At 35.5% G+C, this 22,489-nt stretch overlaps 9 non-coding genes across 9 annotated transcripts; all 9 read left to right on the top strand.

Annotated features, from left to right (window-relative positions):
- The first annotated feature begins 4,161 nt into the window (after positions 1-4,161).
- TRNAC-GCA (transfer RNA cysteine (anticodon GCA)) lies at positions 4,162-4,233 on the top strand. The gene has a single exon. It is a non-coding gene; the product is annotated as a tRNA-Cys (tRNA).
- Positions 4,234-6,077: 1,844 nt separating this feature from the next.
- Positions 6,078-6,149, top strand: TRNAC-GCA (transfer RNA cysteine (anticodon GCA)). The gene has a single exon. It is a non-coding gene; the product is annotated as a tRNA-Cys (tRNA).
- An 881-nt stretch (positions 6,150-7,030) lies between these two features.
- Positions 7,031-7,102, top strand: TRNAC-GCA (transfer RNA cysteine (anticodon GCA)). The gene has a single exon. It is a non-coding gene; the product is annotated as a tRNA-Cys (tRNA).
- Positions 7,103-11,725: 4,623 nt separating this feature from the next.
- Positions 11,726-11,797, top strand: TRNAC-GCA (transfer RNA cysteine (anticodon GCA)). Its single transcript has one exon. It is a non-coding gene; the product is annotated as a tRNA-Cys (tRNA).
- An 890-nt stretch (positions 11,798-12,687) lies between these two features.
- TRNAC-GCA (transfer RNA cysteine (anticodon GCA)) lies at positions 12,688-12,759 on the top strand. The gene has a single exon. It is a non-coding gene; the product is annotated as a tRNA-Cys (tRNA).
- Positions 12,760-14,536: 1,777 nt separating this feature from the next.
- TRNAC-GCA (transfer RNA cysteine (anticodon GCA)) lies at positions 14,537-14,608 on the top strand. Its single transcript has one exon. It is a non-coding gene; the product is annotated as a tRNA-Cys (tRNA).
- A 2,763-nt stretch (positions 14,609-17,371) lies between these two features.
- On the top strand, positions 17,372-17,443 carry TRNAC-GCA (transfer RNA cysteine (anticodon GCA)). Its single transcript has one exon. It is a non-coding gene; the product is annotated as a tRNA-Cys (tRNA).
- A 2,788-nt stretch (positions 17,444-20,231) lies between these two features.
- TRNAC-GCA (transfer RNA cysteine (anticodon GCA)) lies at positions 20,232-20,303 on the top strand. The gene has a single exon. It is a non-coding gene; the product is annotated as a tRNA-Cys (tRNA).
- Positions 20,304-22,112: 1,809 nt separating this feature from the next.
- Positions 22,113-22,184, top strand: TRNAC-GCA (transfer RNA cysteine (anticodon GCA)). Its single transcript has one exon. It is a non-coding gene; the product is annotated as a tRNA-Cys (tRNA).
- Positions 22,185-22,489: the final 305 nt, after the last annotated feature.

Genomic DNA, 22,489 nt, shown 5'->3' with positions numbered 1-22,489 from the left:
TTTCATAACCATATACCCTCTTCAATAGATCCTGTTAAAATGTATTTTTTAACCCAATGCACTGTAAGAAACAATAAGATATATCATCATTTCATATACAAAACAACGAACAATTGGGTTTAACTATGCTCTTAGCACAAAATCAACAAAATGCAGTAGAGAAACAGTTACGTTTTGCAGAATTTGTGCATTTGACAAACGATTTTTTTTCCATGTTCCAAGATCTACATGTGATACGAAATGTATGAATTCTTGCAATGGAAACCTCACTGTATTTTACCAAGGCAGATAAAGGACATCCTTCGCACCTCATATACTTATAAGGAGGGTTTGGTGGCTAAAAATGATGCAAACCACATGCTTTGATGGTGATTGCATGTTGCTTGCACTTTGTACATATTACTGAATTAATAAAGGAGAACTTTTCAGAACTGGGGGTATAGCTCAGTGGTAGAGCATTTGATTGCAGATCAAGAGGTCCCTAGTTCAAATTTGGGTGCCCACTTGTTCAGCTGTTTTACCTGTAGAAAAAAACGTTTACAATCTTAGCATTTGATGTAATGAGCAACACATTAAACATAGGGTAAACACCATGAAACTGTTTAGGATTTCTTCATATCATACAAGCTGTGTTTTACATTCACCCAAGTTCTATTGGTGATATGATTAGTTTGAAATAGTCCATTGGAAGCTCATATGAATGTTATAAAACTGTGGTGGAAACCAATAATATGCCCTTAATGAAATGTATTAATTTGTACAGCTGCCCAGAAGTGCACTGATGTCATTAGTTCTACAAGTTCCATACAGTCACCCACTCTATCACCTTTTTAAAAAAGGGCAGTTTTCAGCATTCAAGGGTTTATGTCAGTGGTAGAGCGTAGGAGTGCTTTTCAAGAAGTCCCTGTTTCATAACCATATACCCTCTTCAATAGATCCTGTTAAAATGTTTTTCAACCCAATGCACTGTAAGAAACAATAGGATATATCATCATTTCACATACAAAACAATGAACAATTGGGTTTAACTATGCGCTTAGCACAAAATCAACAAACTGCAGTAGAGAAGCAGTTACATTTTGCAGAATTTGTGCATTTGACAAAAGATTTTTTTTCCATGTTCCAAGATCGACATGTGATACGAAATGTATGAATTCTTGCAATGGAAACCTCACTGTATTTTACCAACGCAGATAAAGGACATCCTTCGCACCCCATATACTTATAAGGAGGGTTTGGTGGCTGAAAATGCATTGCTTTGATGGTGATTGCATGTTGCTTGCACTTTGTACATATTACTGAATTAATAAAGGTGAGCTTTTCAGAACTGGGAGTACAGCTCAGTGGTAGTGCATTTCACTGCAGATCAAGAGGTCCCTAGTTCAAATCTGGGTGCCCCCTTGTCCAACTGTTTTACCTGTAGAAATATTTATCAATTAAATAAATTGAAGTAAACATTTACAATCTTAGCATTTTATGTAATGAGCAACACATTTCTACATTTGAAATACTCCTGATCATCACCTGAAACATAGGGTAAACACCATTAAGCTGTTTAGGATTTCTTCATATGATACAAGCTGTGTTTTACATTCACCCAAGTTCTACTGGTGATATGATCAGTTTGAAATGGTCCATTGGAAGCTCATATGAATGTTATAAAACTGTGGTGGAAACCAATAATGTGCCCTTAATGAAATGTATTAATTTGTACAGCTGACCAGAAGTGCACTGATGCCATTAGTTCTACAAGTTCCATAGAGTCACCCACTCTATCACCTTTTTAAAAAAGGGCAGTTTTCAACATTGAAGGGTTTATGTCAGTGGTAGAGCGTAGGAGTGTAGTTCAAGAAGTCCCTGTTTCATAACCATATACCCTCTTCAATAGATACTGTTAAAATGTTTTTCAACCCAATGCACTGTAAGAAACAATAGGATATATCATCATTTCATATACAAAACAATGAACAATTGGGTTTAACTATGCTCTTAGCACAACATCAACAAACTGCAGTAGAGAAGCAGTTACATTTTGCAGAATTTGTGCATTTGACAAAAGATTTTTTTCCATGTTCCAGAATCTACATGTGATACGAAATGTATGAATTCTTGCAATGGAAACCTCACTGTATTTTACCAAGGCAGATAAAGGAAATCCTTCGCACCCCATATACTTATAAGGAGGGTTTGGTTGCTGAAAAGCATTGCTTTGATGGTTATTGCATGTTGCTTGCACTTTGTACATATTACAGAATTAATAAAGGTGAACTTTTGAGATCTGGGGGTATAGCTCAGTGGTAGAGCATTTGACTGCAGATCAAGAGGTCCCTAATTCAAATCTGGGTGCCCACTTGTTCAACTGTTTTACCTGTGGACATTTTTTTTAATTAAATAAATTGAAGATAACATTTACAATCTTAGCATTTTATGTAATGAGCAACACATTTCTACATTTGAAATACTCCTGATCATCTCCTGAAACATAGGGTAAACACCATGAAACTGTTTAGGATTTCTTCATATGATACAAGCTGTGTTTTACTTTCACCCAAGTTCTACTGGTGATATTATCCGTTTGAAATAGTCCATTGGAAGCTCATATGAATGTTATAAAACTGTGTTGGAAACCAATAATATGCCCTTAATGAAATGTATTAATTTGTACAGATGACCAGAAGTGCACTGATGTCATTAGTTCTACAAGTTCCATACAGTCACCCACTCTATCACCTTTTTAAAAAAGGGCAGTTTTCAACATTCAAGGGTTTATGCCAGTGGTAGAGCGCAGGAGTGTAGTTCAAGAAGTCCCTGTTTCATAACCATATACCCTCTTCAATAGATCCTGTTAAAATGTTTTTCAACCCAATGCACTGTAAGAAACAATAGGATATATCATCATTTCATATACAAAACAATGAACAATTGGGTTTAACTATGCTCTTAGCACAAAATCAACAAACTGCAGTAGAGAAGCAGTTACATTTTGCAGAATTTGTGCATTTGACAAAAGATTTTTTTTCCATGTTCCAAGATCTACATGTGATACGAAATGTATAAATTCTTGCAATGGAAACCTCACTGTATTTTACCAAGGCAGATAAAGGACATTTTTGTACCCCTTATACTTATAAGGAGGGTTTGGTGGCTGAAAATGCATTGCTTTGATGGTGATTGCATGTTGCTTGCACTTTGTACATATTACTGAATTAATAAAGGTGAACTTTTTAGAGCTGGGGGTAAAGCTCAGTGGTAGAGCATTTGACTGCAGATTAAGAAGTCCTTAGATCAAATCTGGGTGCCCCCTTGTTCAACTGTTTTACCTGTAGGAAAAAAACATTTACAATCTTAGCATTTGATGTAATGAGCAACACATTTCTACATTTGAAATACTCCTGATCATCTCCTGAAACATAGGGTAAACACCATGAAACTGTTTAGGATTTCTTCATATGATACAAGCTGTGTTTTACATTCACCCAAGTTCTACTGGTGATATTATCCGTTTGAAATAGTCCATTGGAAGCTCATTTGAATGTTATAAAACTGTGGTGGAAACCAATAATATGCCCTTAATGAAATGTATTCATTTGTACAGCTGACCAGAAGTGCACTGATGTCATTAGTTCTACAAGTTCCATACAGTCACCCACTCTATCACCTTTTTAAAAAAGGGCAGTTTTCAGCATTCAAGGGTTTAAATCAGTGGAAGAGCATAGGAGTGCAGTTCAAGAAGTCCCTGTTTCATAACCATATACCCTCGTCAATAGATCCTGTTAAAATGTATTTTTTAACCCAATGCACTGTAAGAAACAATAAGATATATCATCATTTCATATACAAAACAATGAACAATTGGGTTTAACTATGCTCTTAGCACAAGATCAACAAAATGCAGTAGAGAAACAGTTACGTTTTGCAGAATGTGTGCATTTGACAAAAGTTTTTTTTCCATGTTCCAAGATCTACATGTGATACGAAATGTTGAATTAATGCAATGGAAACCTCACTGTATTTTACCAAGGCAGATAAAGGACATCCTTTGCACCCCATATACTTATAAGGAGGGTTTGGTGGCTGAAAATGCATTGCTTTGATGGTCATTGCATGTTGCTTGCACTTTGTACATATTACTGACTTAATAAAGATGAACTTTTCAGAACTGGGGGTATAGCTCAGTGGTAGAGCATTTGACTGCAGATCAAGAGGTCTCTAGTTCAAATCTGGGTGCCCCCTTGTTCTACTGTTTTATCTGTCGAAATATTTTTTTAATTAAACAAATTGATGAAAACATTTACAATCTTAGCATTTTATGTAATGAGCAACATATTTCTGCATTAGAAATACTCCTGATCATCTCCTGAAACATAGGGTAAACACCATGAAACTGTCTAGGATTTCTTCATATGATACAAGCTGTGTTTTACATTCAACCAAGTTCTACTGGTGATATGATTAGTTTGAAATAGTCCATTGGAAGGTCATATGAATGTTATAAAACTGTGGTGGAAACCAATAACATGCCCTTAATGAAATGTATTAATTTGCACAGCTGACCAGAATTGCACTGATGTGATTAGTTCTACAAGTTCCATACTGTCACCCACTCTATCACCTTTTTAAAAAAGGGCAGTTTTCAGCATTCAAGGGTATATGTCAGTGGTAGAGCGTAGGAGTGCTTTTCAAGAAGTCCCTGTTTCATAACCATATACCTCTTCAATAGATCCTGTTAAAATGTTTTTCAACCCAGTGCACTTTAAGAAACAATAGGATATATCATCATTTCATATACAAAACAATGAACAATTGGGTTTAACTATGCTCTTAGCACAAAATCAACAAACTGGAGTAGAGAAGCAGTTACATTTTGCAGAATTTGTGCATTTGACAAAAGATTTTTTTTCCATGTTCCAAGATCTACATGTGATACGAAATGTATGAATTCTTGCAATGGAAACCTCACTGTATTTTACCAAGGCAGATAAAGGACATCCTTCGCACCTCATATACGTATAAGGAGGGTTTGGTGGCTAAAAATGATGCAAACCACATGCTTTGATGGTGATTGCATGTTGCTTGCACTTTGTACATATTACTGAATTAATAAAGGTGAACTTTTCAGAACTGGTGGTATAGCTCAGTGGTAGAGCATTTGACTGCAGATAAGAAGGTCCCTAGCTCAAATCTGGGTGCCCCCTTGTTTAACTGTTTTACCTGTAGAAATATTTTTTTAATTAAATAAATTGAAGAAAACATTTACAATCTTAGCATTTTATGTAATGAGCAACACATTTCTACATTTGAAATACTCCTGATCATCTCCTGAAACATAGGGTAAACACCATGAAACTGTTTAGGATTTCTTCATATGATACAAGCTGTGTTTTACATTCACCCAAGTTCTACTGGTGATATTATCCATTTGAAATAATCCATTGGAAGCTCATTTGAATGTTATAAAACTGTGGTGGAAACCAATAATATGCCCTTAATGAAATGTATTCATTTGTACAGCTGACCAGAAGTGCACTGATGTCATTAGTTCTACAAGTTCCATACAGTCACCCACTCTATCACCTTTTTAAAAAAGGGCAGTTTTCAGCATTCAAGGGTTTAAATCAGTGGAAGAGCATAGGAGTGCAGTTCAAGAAGTCCCTGTTTCATAACCATATACCCTCGTCAATAGATCCTGTTAAAATGTATTTTTTAACCCAATGCACTGTAAGAAACAATAAGATATATCATCATTTCATATACAAAACAATGAACAATTGGGTTTAACTATGCTCTTAGCACAAGATCAACAAAATGCAGTAGAGAAACAGTTACGTTTTGCAGAATGTGTGCATTTGACAAAAGTTTTTTTTCCATGTTCCAAGATCTACATGTGATACGAAATGTTGAATTAATGCAATGGAAACCTCACTGTATTTTACCAAGGCAGATAAAGGACATCCTTTGCACCCCATATACTTATAAGGAGGGTTTGGTGGCTGAAAATGCATTGCTTTGATGGTGATTGCATGTTGCTTGCACTTTGTACATATTACTGACTTAATAAAGGTGAACTTTTCAGAACTGGGGGTATAGCTCAGTGGTAGAGCATTTGACTGCAGATCAAGAGGTCTCTAGTTCAAATCTGGGTGCCCCCTTGTTCTACTGTCGAAATATTTTTTTAATTAAACAAATTGATGAAAACATTTACAATCTTAGCATTTTATGTAATGAGCAACATATTTCTACATTAGAAATACTCCTGATCATCTCCTGAAACATAGGGTAAACACCATGAAACTGTTTAGGATTTCTTCATATGATACAAGCTGTGTTTTACATTCAACCAAGTTCTACTGGTGATATGATTAGTTTGAAATAGTCCATTGGAAGCTCATATGAATGTTATAAAACTGTGGTGGAAACCAATAACATGCCCTTAATGAAATGTATTAATTTGTACAGCTGACCAGAAGTGCACTGATGTCATTAGTTCTACAAGTTCCATACAGTCACCCACTCTATCACCTTTTTAAAAAAGGGCAGTTTTCAGCATTCAAGGGTATATGTCAGTGGTAGAGCGTAGGAGTGCTTTTCAAGAAGTCCCTGTTTCATAACCATATACCTCTTCAATAGATCCTGTTAAAATGTTTTTCAACCCAGTGCACTGTAAGAAACAATAGGATATATCATCATTTCATATACAAAACAATGAACAATTGGGTTTAACTATGCTCTTAGCACAAAATCAACAAACTGGAGTAGAGAAGCAGTTACATTTTGCAGAATTTGTGCATTTGACAAAAGATTTTTTTTCCATGTTCCAAGATCTACATGTGATACGAAATGTATGAATTCTTGCAATGGAAACCTCACTGTATTTTACCAAGGCAGATAAAGGACATCCTTCGCACCTCATATACTTATAAGGAGGGTTTGGTGGCTAAAAATGATGCAAACCACATGCTTTGATGGTGATTGCATGTTGCTTGCACTTTGTACATATTACTGAATTAATAAAGGTGAACTTTTCAGAACTGGGGGTATAGCTCAGTGGTAGAGCATTTGACTGCAGATCAAGAGGTCCCTAGTTCAAATCTGGGTGCCCCCTTGTTCAGCTGTTTTACCTGTAGAAAAAAATGTTTACAATCTTAGCATTTGATGTAATGAGCAACACATTAAACATAGGGTAAACACCATGAAACTGTTTAGGATTACTTCATATGATACAAGCTGTGTTTTACATTCACCCAAGTTCTATTGGTGATATGATTAGTTTGAAATAGTCCATTGGAAGCTCATATGAATGTTATAAAACTGTGGTGGAAACCAATAATATGCCCTTAATGAAATGTATTAATTTGTACAGCTGCCCAGAAGTGCACTGATGTCATTAGTTCTACAAGTTCCATACAGTCACCCACTCTATCACCTTTTTAAAAAAGGGCAGTTTTCAGCATTCAAGGGTTTATGTCAGTGGTAGAGCGTAGGAGTGCTTTTCAAGAAGTCCCTGTTTCATAACCATATACCCTCTTCAATAGATCCTGTTAAAATGTTTTTCAACCCAATGCACTGTAAGAAACAATAGGATATATCATCATTTCACATACAAAACAATGAACAATTGGGTTTAACTATGCGCTTAGCACAAAATCAACAAACTGCAGTAGAGAAGCAGTTACATTTTGCAGAATTTGTGCATTTGACAAAAGATTTTTTTTCCATGTTCCAAGATCTACATGTGATACGAAATGTATGAATTCTTGCAATGGAAACCTCACTGTATTTTACCAAGGCAGATAAAGGACATCCTTCGCACCTCATATACTTATAAGGAGGGTTTGGTGGCTAAAAATGATGCAAACCACATGCTTTGATGGTGATTGCATGTTGCTTGCACTTTTTACATATTACTGAATTAATAAAGGTGAACTTTTCAGAACTGGTGGTATAGCTCAGTGGTAGAGCATTTGACTGCAGATAAGAAGGTCCCTAGCTCAAATCTGGGTGCCCCCTTGTTTAACTGTTTTACCTGTAGAAATATTTTTTTAATTAAATAAATTGAAGAAAACATTTACAATCTTAGCATTTTATGTAATGAGCAACACATTTCTACATTTGAAATACTCCTGATCATCTCCTGAAACATAGGGTAAACACCATTAAGCTGTTTAGGATTTCTTCTACTGATACAAGCTGTGTTTTACATTCACCCAAGTTCTACTGGTGATATTATCAGTTTGAAACAGTCCATTGGAAGCTCATATGAATGTTATAAAACTGTGGTGGAAACCAATAATATGCCCTTAATGAAATGTATTAATTTGTACAGCTGACCAGAAGAGCACTGATGTCATTAGTTCTACAAGTTCCATAGAGTCACCCACTCTATCACCTTTTTAAAAAAGGGCAGTTTTCAACATTGAAGGGTTTATGACATTGGTAGAGCGTAGGAGTGTAGTTCAAGAAGTCCCTGTTTCATAAAAATATACCCTCTTCAATAGATCCTGTTAAACTGTTTTTCAACCCAATGCACTGTAAGAAAAAATAAGATATATCATCATTTCATATACAAAACAATGAACAATTGGGTTTAACTATGCTCTTAGCACAAAATCAACAAACTGCAGTAGAGAAGCAGTTACATTTTGCAGAATTTCTGCATTTGACAAAAGATTTTTTTTACATGTTCCAAGATCTACATGTGATACGAAATGTATGAATTCTTGCAATGGAAACCTCACTGTATTTTACCAAGGCAGATAAAGGACATCCTTCGCACCCCATATACTTATAAGGAGGGTTTGGTGGCTGAAAATGCATTTCTTTGATGGTGATTGCATGTTGCTTGGACTTTGTACATATTATTGAATTAATAAAGGTAAACATTTCAGAATTTGGGTTATAGCTTAGTGGTAGAGCATTTGACTGCAGATCAAGAGGTCCCTAGTTCAAATCTGGATGCCCCCTTGTTCAACTGTTCTACCTGTAGAAATATTTTTTTAATTAAAAATATTGAAGAAAACATTTACAATCTTAGCATTTTATGTAATGAGCAACACATTTCTACATTTGAAATACTCATGATCATCTCCTGAAACATAGGGTAAACACCATGAAACTGTTTAGGATTTCTTCATATGATACAAGCTGTGTTTTACATTCACCCAAGTTCTACTGGTGATATGATTAGTTTGAAATAGTCCATTGGAAGCTCATATGAATGTTATAAAACTCTGGTGGAAACCAATAATATGCCCTTAATTAAATGTATTAATTTGTACAGCTGACCAGAAGTGCACTGATGTCATTAGTTCTACAAGTTCCATACAGTCACCGACTCTATCACCTTTTTAAAAAAGTGCAGTTTTCAGCATTCAAGGGTTTATGTCAGTGGTAGAGCGTAGGAGTGCTTTTCAAGAAGTTCCTGTTTCATAACCATATACCCTCTTCAATAGATCCTGTTAAAATGTATTTTTTAACCAAATGCACTGTAAGAAACAATAAGATATATCATCATTTCATATACAAAACAATGAACAATTGGGTTTAACTATGCTCTTAGCACAAAATCAACAAAATGCAGTAGAGAAACAGTTACGTTTTGCAGAATTTGTGCATTTGACAAACGATTTTTTTTCCATGTTCCAAGATCTACATGTGATACGAAATGTATGAATTCTTGCAATGGAAACCTCACTGTATTTTACCAAGGCAGATAAAGGAAATCCTTCGCACCCCATATACTTATAAGGAGGGTTTGGTTGCTGAAAAGCATTGCTTTGATGGTTATTGCATGTTGCTTGCACTTTGTACATATTACAGAATTAATAAAGGTGAACTTTTGAGATCTGGGGGTATAGCTCAGTGGTAGAGCATTTGACTGCAGATCAAGAGGTCCCTAATTCAAATCTGGGTGCCCACTTGTTCAACTGTTTTACCTGTGGACATTTTTTTTAATTAAATAAATTGAAGATAACATTTACAATCTTAGCATTTTATGTAATGAGCAACACATTTCTACATTTGAAATACTCCTGATCATCTCCTGAAACATAGGGTAAACACCATGAAACTGTTTAGGATTTCTTCATATGATACAAGCTGTGTTTTACTTTCACCCAAGTTCTACTGGTGATATTATCCGTTTGAAATAGTCCATTGGAAGCTCATATGAATGTTATAAAACTGTGTTGGAAACCAATAATATGCCCTTAATGAAATGTATTAATTTGTACAGATGACCAGAAGTGCACTGATGTCATTAGTTCTACAAGTTCCATACAGTCACCCACTCTATCACCTTTTTAAAAAAGGGCAGTTTTCAACATTCAAGGGTTTATGCCAGTGGTAGAGCATAGGAGTGTAGTTCAAGAAGTCCCTGTTTCATAACCATATACCCTCTTCAATAGATCCTGTTAAAATGTTTTTCAACCCAATGCACTGTAAGAAACAATAGGATATATCATCATTTCATATACAAAACAATGAACAATTGGGTTTAACTATGCTCTTAGCACAAAATCAACAAACTGCAGTAGAGAAGCAGTTACATTTTGCAGAATTTGTGCATTTGACAAAAGATTTTTTTTCCATGTTCCAAGATCTACATGTGATACGAAATGTATAAATTCTTGCAATGGAAACCTCACTGTATTTTACCAAGGCAGATAAAGGACATTTTTGTACCCCTTATACTTATAAGGAGGGTTTGGTGGCTGAAAATGCATTGCTTTGATGGTGATTGCATGTTGCTTGCACTTTGTACATATTACTGAATTAATAAAGGTGAACTTTTTAGAACTGGGGGTAAAGCTCAGTGGTAGAGCATTTGACTGCAGATTAAGAAGTCCTTAGATCAAATCTGGGTGCCACCTTGTTCAACTGTTTTACCTGTAGGAAAAAAACATTTACAATCTTAGCATTTGATGTAATGAGCAACACATTTCTACATTTGAAATACTCCTGATCATCTCCTGAAACATAGGGTAAACACCATGAAACTGTTTAGGATTTCTTCATATGATACAAGCTGTGTTTTACATTCACCCAAGTTCTACTGGTGATATTATCCGTTTGAAATAGTCCATTGGAAGCTCATTTGAATGTTATAAAACTGTGGTGGAAACCAATAATATGCCCTTAATGAAATGTATTCATTTGTACAGCTGACCAGAAGTGCACTGATGTCATTAGTTCTACAAGTTCCATACAGTCACCCACTCTATCACCTTTTTAAAAAAGGGCAGTTTTCAGCATTCAAGGGTTTAAATCAGTGGAAGAGCATAGGAGTGCAGTTCAAGAAGTCCCTGTTTCATAACCATATACCCTCGTCAATAGATCCTGTTAAAATGTATTTTTTAACCCAATGCACTGTAAGAAACAATAAGATATATCATCATTTCATATACAAAACAATGAACAATTGGGTTTAACTATGCTCTTAGCACAAGATCAACAAAATGCAGTAGAGAAACAGTTACGTTTTGCAGAATGTGTGCATTTGACAAAAGTTTTTTTTCCATGTTCCAAGATCTACATGTGATACGAAATGTTGAATTAATGCAATGGAAACCTCACTGTATTTTACCAAGGCAGATAAAGGACATCCTTTGCACCCCATATACTTATAAGGAGGGTTTGGTGGCTGAAAATGCATTGCTTTGATGGTGATTGCATGTTGCTTGCACTTTGTACATATTACTGACTTAATAAAGGTGAACTTTTCAGAACTGGGGGTATAGCTCAGTGGTAGAGCATTTGACTGCAGATCAAGAGGTCTCTAGTTCAAATCTGGGTGCCCCCTTGTTCTACTGTTTTATCTGTCGAAATATTTTTTTAATTAAACAAATTGATGAAAACATTTACAATCTTAGCATTTTATGTAATGAGCAACATATTTCTACATTAGAAATACTCCTGATCATCTCCTGAAACATAGGGTAAACACCATGAAACTGTTTAGGATTTCTTCACATGATACAAGCTGTGTTTTACATTCAACCAAGTTCTACTGGTGATATGATTAGTTTGAAATAGTCCATTGGAAGCTCATATGAATGTTATAAAACTGTGGTGGAAACCAATAACATGCCCTTAATGAAATGTATTAATTTGTACAGCCGACCAGAAGTGCACTGATGTCATTAGTTCTACAAGTTCCATACAGTCACCCACTCTATCACCTTTTTAAAAAAGGGCAGTTTTCAGCATTCAAGGGTATATGTCAGTGGTAGAGCGTAGGAGTGCTTTTCAAGAAGTCCCTGTTTCATAACCATATACCTCTTCAATAGATCCTGTTAAAATGTTTTTCAACCCAGTGCACTGTAAGAAACAATAGGATATATCATCATTTCATATACAAAACAATGAACAATTGGGTTTAACTATGCTCTTAGCACAAAATCAACAAACTGGAGTAGAGAAGCAGTTACATTTTGCAGAATTTGTGCATTTGACAAAAGATTTTTTTTCCATGTTCCAAGATCTACATGTGATACGAAATGTATGAATTCTTGCAATGGAAACCTCACTGTATTTTACCAAGGCAGATAAAGGACATCCTTCGCACCTCATATACTTATAAGGAGGGTTTGGTGGCTAAAAATGATGCAAACCACATGCTTTGATGGTGATTGCATGTTGCTTGCACTTTGTACATATTACTGAATTAATAAAGGTGAACTTTTCAGGACTGGGGGTATAGCTCAGTGGTAGAGCATTTGACTGCAGATCAAGAGGTCCCTAGTTCAAATCTGGGTGCCCCCTTGTTCAGCTGTTTTACCTGTAGAAAAAAATGTGTACAATCTTAGCATTTGATGTAATGAGCAACACATTAAACATAGGGTAAACACCATGAAACTGTTTAGGATTACTTCATATGATACAAGCTGTGTTTTACATTCACCCAAGTTCTATTGGTGATATGATTAGTTTGAAATAGTCCATTGGAAGCTCATATGAATGTTATAAAACTGTGGTGGAAACCAATAATATGCCCTTAATGAAATGTATTAATTTGTACAGCTGCCCAGAAGTGCACTGATGTCATTAGTTCTACAAGTTCCATACAGTCACCCACTCTATCATCTTTTTAAAAAAGGGCAGTTTTCAGCATTCAAGGGTTTATGTCAGTGGTAGAGCGTAGGAGTGCTTTTCAAGAAGTCCCTGTTTCATAACCATATACCCTCTTCAATAGATCCTGTTAAAATGTTTTTCAACCCAATGCACTGTAAGAAACAATAGGATATATCATCATTTCACATACAAAACAATGAACAATTGGGTTTAACTATGCGCTTAGCACAAAATCAACAAACTGCAGTAGAGAAGCAGTTACATTTTGCAGAATTTGTGCATTTGACAAAAGATTTTTTTTCCATGTTCCAAGATCGACATGTGATACGAAATGTATGAATTCTTGCAATGGAAACCTCACTGTATTTTACCAACGCAGATAAAGGACATCCTTCGCACCCCATATACTTATAAGGAGGGTTTGGTGGCTGAAAATGCATTGCTTTGATGGTGATTGCATGTTGCTTGCACTTTGTACATATTACTGAATTAATAAAGGTGAGCTTTTCAGAACTGGGAGTACAGCTCAGTGGTAGTGCATTTCACTGCAGATCAAGAGGTCCCTAGTTCAAATCTGGGTGCCCCCTTGTCCAACTGTTTTACCTGTAGAAATATTTATCAATTAAATAAATTGAAGTAAACATTTACAATCTTAGCATTTTATGTAATGAGCAACACATTTCTACATTTGAAATACTCCTGATCATCACCTGAAACATAGGGTAAACACCATTAAGCTGTTTAGGATTTCTTCATATGATACAAGCTGTGTTTTACATTCACCCAAGTTCTACTGGTGATATGATCAGTTTGAAATGGTCCATTGGAAGCTCATATGAATGTTATAAAACTGTGGTGGAAACCAATAATGTGCCCTTAATGAAATGTATTAATTTGTACAGCTGACCAGAAGTGCACTGATGCCATTAGTTCTACAAGTTCCATAGAGTCACCCACTCTATCACCTTTTTAAAAAAGGGCAGTTTTCAACATTGAAGGGTTTATGTCAGTGGTAGAGCGTAGGAGTGTAGTTCAAGAAGTCCCTGTTTCATAACCATATACCCTCTTCAATAGATCCTGTTAAAATGTTTTTCAACCCAATGCACTGTAAGAAACAATAGGATATATCATCATTTCATATACAAAACAATGAACAATTGAGTTTGACTATGCTCTTAGCACAAAATCAACAAACTGCAGTAGAGAAGCAGTTACATTTTGCAGAATTTGTGCATTTGACAAAAGATTTTTTTTCCATGTTCCAAGATCTACATGTGATACGAAATGTATGAATTCTTGCAATGGAAACCTCACTGTATTTTACCAAGGCAGATAAAGGACATCCTTCGCACCCCATATACTTATATGGAGGGTTTGGTGGCTGAAAATGCATTGCTTTGATGGTGATTGCATGTTGCTTGCACTTTGTACATATTACTGAATTAATAAAGGTGAACTTTTCAGAACTGGGGGTATAGCTCAGTGGTAGAGCGTTTGACTGCAGATCAAGAAGTCCCTAGTTCAAATCTGGGTGCCCCCTTGTTCAATTGTTTTACCTGTAGAAAAAAACATTTACAATCTTAGCATTTGATGTAATGAGCAGCACATTTCTACATTTGAAATACTCCTGATCATCTCCTGAAACATAGGGTAAACACCATGAAACTGTTTAGGATTTCTTCATATGATACAAGCTGTGTTTTACATTCACCCAAGTTCTACTGGTGATATTATCAGTTTGAAATAGTCCATTGGAAGCTCGTAGGAATGTTATAAAACTGTGGTGGAAACTAATAATATGCCCTTAATGAAATGTATTAATTTGTACAGCTGACCAGAAGTGCACTGATGACATTAGTTCTACAAGTTCCATACAGTCACCCACTCTATCACCTTTTTAAAAAAGGGCAGTTTTCAGCATTCAAGGGTTTAACTCAGTGGTAGAGCGTAGGAGTGCAGTTCAAGAAGTCCCTGTTTCATAACCATATACCCTCGTCAATAGATCCTGTTAAAATGTTTTTCAACCCAATGCACTGTAAGAAACAATAGGATATATCATAATTTCATATAAAAAACAATGAACAATTGGGTTTAACTATGCTCTTAGCACAAACTCAACAAACTGCAGTAGAGAAGCAGTTACGTTTTGCAGAATTTGTGCATTTGACAAAAGTTTTTTTTCCATGTTCCAAGATCTACATGTGATACGAAATGTATGAATTCTTGCAATGCAAACCTCACTGTATTTTACCAAGGCAGATAAAGGACATCCTTCGCACCCCATATACTTATAAGGAGGGTTTGGTGGCTGAAAATGCATTGCTTTGATGGTGATTGCATGTTGCTTGCACTTTGTACATATTACAGAATTAATAAAGGTAAACTTTTCAGAAATGGGGTTGTAGCTCAGGGGTAGAGCATTTCACTGCAGATCAAGAGGTCCCTAGTTCAAATCTGGGTGCCCCCTTGTCCAACTGCTTTACCTGTAGAAATATATTTTTAATTAAATAAATTGAAGTAAACATTTACAATCTTAGCATTTTATGTAATGAGCAACACATTTCTACATTTGAAATACTCCTGATCATCACCTGAAACATAGGGTAAACACCATTAAGCTGTTTAGGATTTCTTCATATGATACACGCTGTGTTTTACATTCACCCAAGTTCTACTGGTGATATGATCAGTTTGAAATAGCCCATTGGAAGCTCATATGAATGTTATAAAACTGTGGTGGAAACCAATAATATGCCCTTAATGAAATATATTAATGTGTACAGCTGACCAGAAGTGCACTGATGTCATTAGTTCTACAAGTTCCATAGAGTCACACACTCTATCACCTTTTTAAAAAAGGGCAGTTTTCAACATTGAAGGGTTTATGTCAGTGGTAGAGCGTAGGAGTGTAGTTCAAGAAGTCCCTGTTTCATAACCATATACCCTCTTCAATAGATCCTGTTAAAATGTTTTTCAACCCAATGTACTGTAAGAAACAATAGGATATATCATCATTTCATATACAAAACAATGAACAATTGGGTTTAACTATGCTCTTAGCACAACATCAACAAACTGCAGTAGAGAAGCATTTACATTTTGCAGAATTTGTGCATTTGACAAAAGATTTTTTTTCCATGTTCCAAGATCTATATGTGATACGAAATGTATGAATTCTGGCAATGCAAATCTCACTGTATTTTACCAAGGCAGATAAAGGACATCCTTCGCACCCCATATACTTATAAGGAGGGTTTGGTGGCTGAAAATGCATTGCTTTGATGGTGATTGCATGTTGCTTGCACTTTGTACATATTACAGAATTAATAAAGGTGAACTTTTCAGAACTGGGAGTATAGCTCAGTGGTAGAGCATTTGACTGCAGATCAAGAGGTCCCTAGTTCAAATCTGGGTGCCCACTTGTTCAACTGTTTTACCTGTAGAAATATTTTTTTAATTAAATAAATTGAAGAAAACATTTACAATCTTAGCATTTTATGTAATGAGCAACACATTTCTACATTTGAATTACTCCTGATCATCTCCTGAAACATAGGGTAAACACCATGAAATTGTTTAGGATTTCTTCATATGATAGAAGCTGTGTTTTAAATTCAGCCAAGTTCTACTGGTGATATTATCAGTTTGAAATAGTCCATTGGAAGCTCATATGAATGTTATAAAACTGTGGTGGAAACCAATAATATGCCCTTAATGAAATTTATTAATTTGTACAGCTGACCAGAAGTGCACTGATGTCATTAGTTCTACAAGTTCCATACAGTCACCCACTCTATCACCTTTTTAAAAAAGGGCAGTTTTCAGTATTCAAGGGTTTATGTCAGTGGTAGAGCGTAGGAGTGCTTTTCAAGAAGTCCCTGTTTCATAACCATATACCCTCTTCAATAGATCCTGTTAAAATGTTTTTCAACCCAATGCACTCTAAGAAACAATAGGATATATCATCATTTCATATATAAAACAATGAACAATTGGGTTTAACTATGCTCTTAGCACAAAATCAACAAACTGCAGTAGAGAAGCAGTTACATTTTGCAGAATTTGTGCATTTGACAAAAGATTTTTTTTCCATGTTCCAAGATCTACATGTGATACGAAATGTATGAATTCTTGCAATGGAAACCTCACTGTATTTTACCAAGGCAGATAAAGGACATCCTTCGCACCCCATATACTTATAAGGAGGGTTTGGTGGCTGAAAATGCATTGCTTTGATGGTGATTGCATGCTGCTTGCACTTTGTAGATATTACTGAATTAATAAAGGTCCTCTTTTCAGAACTGGGGGTATAGCTCAGTGGTAGAGCTTTTGACTGCAGATCAAGAGGTCCCTAGTTCAAATCTGGGTGCCCCCTTGTTCAATTGTTTTACCTGTAGAAATATTTTTTTAATTAAATAAATTGAAGAAAACATTTACAATCTTAGCATTTTATGTAATGAGCAACACATTTCTACATTTGAAATACTCCTGATCATCTCCTGAAACATAGGGTAAACACCATGAAACTGTTTAGGATTTCTTCATATGATACAAGCTGTGTTTTACATTCACCCAAGTTCTACTGGTGATATTATCAGTTTGAAATAGTCCATTGGAAGCTCATATGAATGTTATAAAACTGTGGTGGAAACCAATAATATGCCCTTAATGAAATGTATTAATTTGTACAGCTGACCAGAAGTGCACTGATGTCATTAGTTCTACAAGTTCCATACAGTCACCCACTCTATCACCTTTTTAAAAAAGGGCAGTTTTCAGCATTCAAGGGTTTATGTCAGTGGTAGAGCATAGGAGTGCTTTTCAAGAAGTTCCTGTTTCATAACCATATACCCTCTTCAATAGATCCTGTTAAAATGTATTTTTTAACCAAATGCACTGTAAGAAACAATAAGATATATCATCATTTCATATACAAAACAACGAACAATTGGGTTTAACTATGCTCTTAGCACAAAATCAACAAAATGCAGTAGAGAAACAGTTACGTTTTGCAGAATTTGTGCATTTGACAAAAGATTTTTTTCCATGTTCCAAGATCTACATGTGATACGAAATGTATGAATTCTTGCAATGGAAACCTCACTGTATTTTACCAAGGCAGATAAAGGACATCCTTTGCACCGCATATACTTATAAGGAGGGTTTGGTGGCTGAAAATGCCTTGCTTTGATGGTGATTGCATGCTGCTTGCACTTTGTACATATTACTGAATTAATAAAGGTGAACTTTTCAGAACTGGTGGTATAGCTCAGTGGTAGAGCATTTGACTGCAGATAAGAAGGTCCCTAGCTCAAATCTGGGTGCCCCCTTGTTTAACTGTTTTACCTGTAGAAATATTTTTTTAATTAAATAAATTGAAGAAAACATTTACAATCTTAGCATTTTATGTAATGAGCAACACATTTCTACATTTGAAATACTCCTGATCATCTCCTGAAACATAGGGTAAACACCATTAAGCTGTTTAGGATTTCTTCTACTGATACAAGCTGTGTTTTACATTCACCCAAGTTCTACTGGTGATATTATCAGTTTGAAACAGTCCATTGGAAGCTCATATGAATGTTATAAAACTGTGGTGGAAACCAATAATATGCCCTTAATGAAATGTATTAATTTGTACAGCTGACCAGAAGTGCACTGATGTCATTAGTTCTACAAGTTCCATACAGTCACCCACTCTATCACCTTTTTATAAAGGGCAGTTTTCAACATTGAAGGGTTTATGTCAGTGGTAGAGCGTAGGAGTGTAGTTCAAGAAGTCCCTGTTTCATAACCATATACCCTCTTCAATAGATCCTGTTAAAATGTGTTTCAACCCAATGCACTGTAAGAAGCAATAGGATATATCATCATTTCATATACAAAACAATGAACAATTGAGTTTAAGTATGCTCTTAGCACAACATCAACATACTGCAGTAGAGAAGCAGTTACATTTTGCAGAATTTGTGCATTTGACAAAAGAATTTTTTCCATGTTCCAAGATCTACATGTGATACGAAATGTATGAATTCTTGCAATGGAAACCTCACTGTATTTTACCAAGGCAGATAAAGGACATCCTTCGCACCCCATATACTTATAAGGAGGGTTTGGTGGCTGAAATTGCATTGGTTTGATGGTGATTGCATGTTGCTTGCACTTTGTAGATATTACTGAATTAATAAAGGTCCACTTTTCAGAACTGGGGGTATAGCTCAGTGGTAGAGCATTTGACTGCAGATCAAGAGGTCCCTAGGTCAAATCTGGGTGCCCCCTTGTCGAACTGTTTTACCTGTAGAAATATTTATCAATTAAATAAATTGAAGTAAACATTTACAATCTTAGCATTTTATGTAATGAGCAACACATTTCTACATTTGAAATACTCCTGATCATCTCCTGAAACATAGGGTAAACACCATGAAACTGTTTAGGATTTCTTCATATGATACAAGCTGTGTTTTACATTCACACAAGTTCTACTGGTGATATTATCAGTTTGAAATAGTCCATTGGAAGCTCATATGAATGTTATAAAACTGTGTTGGAAACCAATAATATGCCCTTAATGAAATGTATTAATTTGTACAGATGACCAGAAGTGCACTGATGTCATTAGTTCTACAGGTTCCATACAGTCACCCACTCTATCACCTTTTTAAAAAAGGGCAGTTTTCAACATTCAAGGGCGTATGTCAGTGGTAGAGCGTAGGAGTGTAGTTCAAGAAGTCCCTGTTTCATAACCATATACCCTCGTCAATAGATCCTGTTAAAATGTTTTTCAACCCAATGCACTGTAAGAAACAATAGGATATATCATCATTTCATATACAAAACAATGAACAATTGGGTTTAACTATGCTCTTAGCACAAAATCAACAAACTGCAGTAGAGAAGCAGTTACATTTTGCAGAATTTGTGCATTTGACAAAAGATTTTTTTTCCATGTTCCAAGATCTACATGTGATACGAAATGTATGAATTCTTGCAATGGAAACCTCACTGTATTTTACCAAGGCAGATAAAGGACATCCTTCGCACCCCATATACTTATATGGAGGGTTTGGTGGCTGAAAATGCATTGCTTTGATGGTGATTGCATGTTGCTTGCACTTTGTACATATTACTGAATTAATAAAGTTGAACTTTTCAGAACTGGGGGTATAGCTCAGTGGTAGAGCATTTGACTGCAGATCAAGAAGTCCCTAGTTCAAATCTGGGTGCCCCCTTGTTCAACTGTTTTACCTGTAGAAAAAAACATTTACAATCTTAGCATTTGATGTAATGAGCAACACATTTCTACATTTGAAATACTCCTGATCATCTCCTGAAACATAGGGTAAACACCATGAAACTGTTTAGGATTTCTTCATATGATACAAGCTGTGTTTTACATTCACCCAAGTTCTACTGGTGATATTATCAGTTTGAAATAGTCCATTGGAAGCTCGTAGGAATGTTATAAAACTGTGGTGGAAACTAATAATATGCCCTTAATGAAATGTATTAATTTGTACAGCTGACCAGAAGTGCACTGATGACATTAGTTCTACAAGTTCCATACAGTCACCCACTCTATCACCTTTTTAAAAAAGGGCAGTTTTCAGCATTCAAGGGTTTAACTCAGTGGTAGAGCGTAGGAGTGCAGTTCAAGAAGTCCCTGTTTCATAACCATATACCCTCGTCAATAGATCCTGTTAAAATGTGTTTCAACCCAATGCACTGTAAGAAACAATAGGATATATCATCATTTCATATAAAAAACAATGAACAATTGGGTTTAACTATGCTCTTAGCACAAACTCAACAAACTGCAGTAGAGAAGCAGTTACGTTTTGCAGAATTTGTGCATTTGACAAAAGTTTTTTTTCCATGTTCCAAGATCTACATGTGATATGAAATGTATGAATTCTTGCAATGCAAACCTCACTGTATTTTACCAAGGCAGATAAAGGACATCCTTTGCACCCCATATACTTATAAGGAGGGTTTGGTGGCTGAAAATGCATTGCTTTGATGGTGATTGCATGTTGCTTGCACTTTGTACATATTACAGAATTAATAAAGGTAAACGTTTCAGAAATGGGGTTGTAGCTCAGGGGTAGAGCATTTCACTGCAGATCAAGAGGTCCCTAGTTCAAATCTGGGTGCCCCCTTGTCCAACTGCTTTACCTGTAGAAATATATGTTTAATTAAATAAATTGAAGTAAACATTTACAATCTTAGCATTTTATCTAATGAGCAACACATTTATACATTTGAAATACTCCTGATCATCACCTGAAACATAGGGTAAACACCATTAAGCTGTTTAGGATTTCTTCATATGATACACGCTGTGTTTTACATTCACCCACGTTCTACTGGTGATATGATCAGTTTGAAATAGCCCATTGGAAGCTCATATGAATGTTATAAAACTGTGGTGGAAACCAATAATATGCCCTTAATGAAATGTATTAATGTGTACAGCTGACCAGAAGTGCACTGATGTCATTAGTTCTACAAGTTCCATAGAGTCACACACTCTATCACCTTTTTAAAAAAGGGCAGTTTTCAACATTGAAGGGTTTATGTCAGTGGTAGAGCGTAGGAGTGTAGTTCAAGAAGTCCCTGTTTCATAACCATATACCCTCTTCAATAGATCCTGTTAAAATGTTTTTCAACCCAATGCACTGTAAGAAACAATAGGATATATCATCATTTCATATACAAAACAATGAACAATTGGGTTTAACTATGCTCTTAGCACAACATCAACAAACTGCAGTAGAGAAGCATTTACTTTTTGCAGAATTTGTGCATTTGACAAAAGATTTTTTTTCCATGTTCCAAGATCTACATGTGATACGAAATGTATGAATTCTTGCAATGCAAATCTCACTGTATTTTACCAAGGCAGATAAAGGACATCCTTCGCACCCCATATACTTATAAGGAGGGTTTGGTGGCTGAAAATGCATTGCTTTGATGGTGATTGCATGTTGCTTGCACTTTGTACATATTACAGAATTAATAAAGGTGAACTTTTCAGAACTGGGGGTATAGCTCAGTGGTAGAGCATTTGACTGCAGATCAAGAGGTCCCTAGTTCAAATCTGGGTGCCCACTTGTTCAACTGTTTTACCTGTAGAAATATTTTTTTAATTAAATAAATTGAAGAAAACATTTACAATCTTAGCATTTTATGTAATGAGCAACACATTTCTACATTTGAATTACTCCTGATCATCTCCTGAAACATAGGGTAAACACCATGAAATTGTTTAGGATTTCTTCATATGATAGAAGCTGTGTTTTAAATTCAGCCAAGTTCTACTGGTGATATTATCAGTTTGAAATAGTCCATTGGAAGCTCATATGAATGTTATAAAACTGTGGTGGAAACCAATAATATGCCCTTAATGAAATTTATT

This window comes from Ambystoma mexicanum, chromosome 4q (genome assembly GCF_040938575.1).
Source record: "Ambystoma mexicanum isolate Mex_15411 chromosome 4q, UKY_AmexF1_1, whole genome shotgun sequence".
NCBI lineage: Eukaryota > Metazoa > Chordata > Amphibia > Caudata > Ambystomatidae > Ambystoma > Ambystoma mexicanum.
This window is presented reverse-complemented; position numbering and strand designations above follow the sequence as displayed.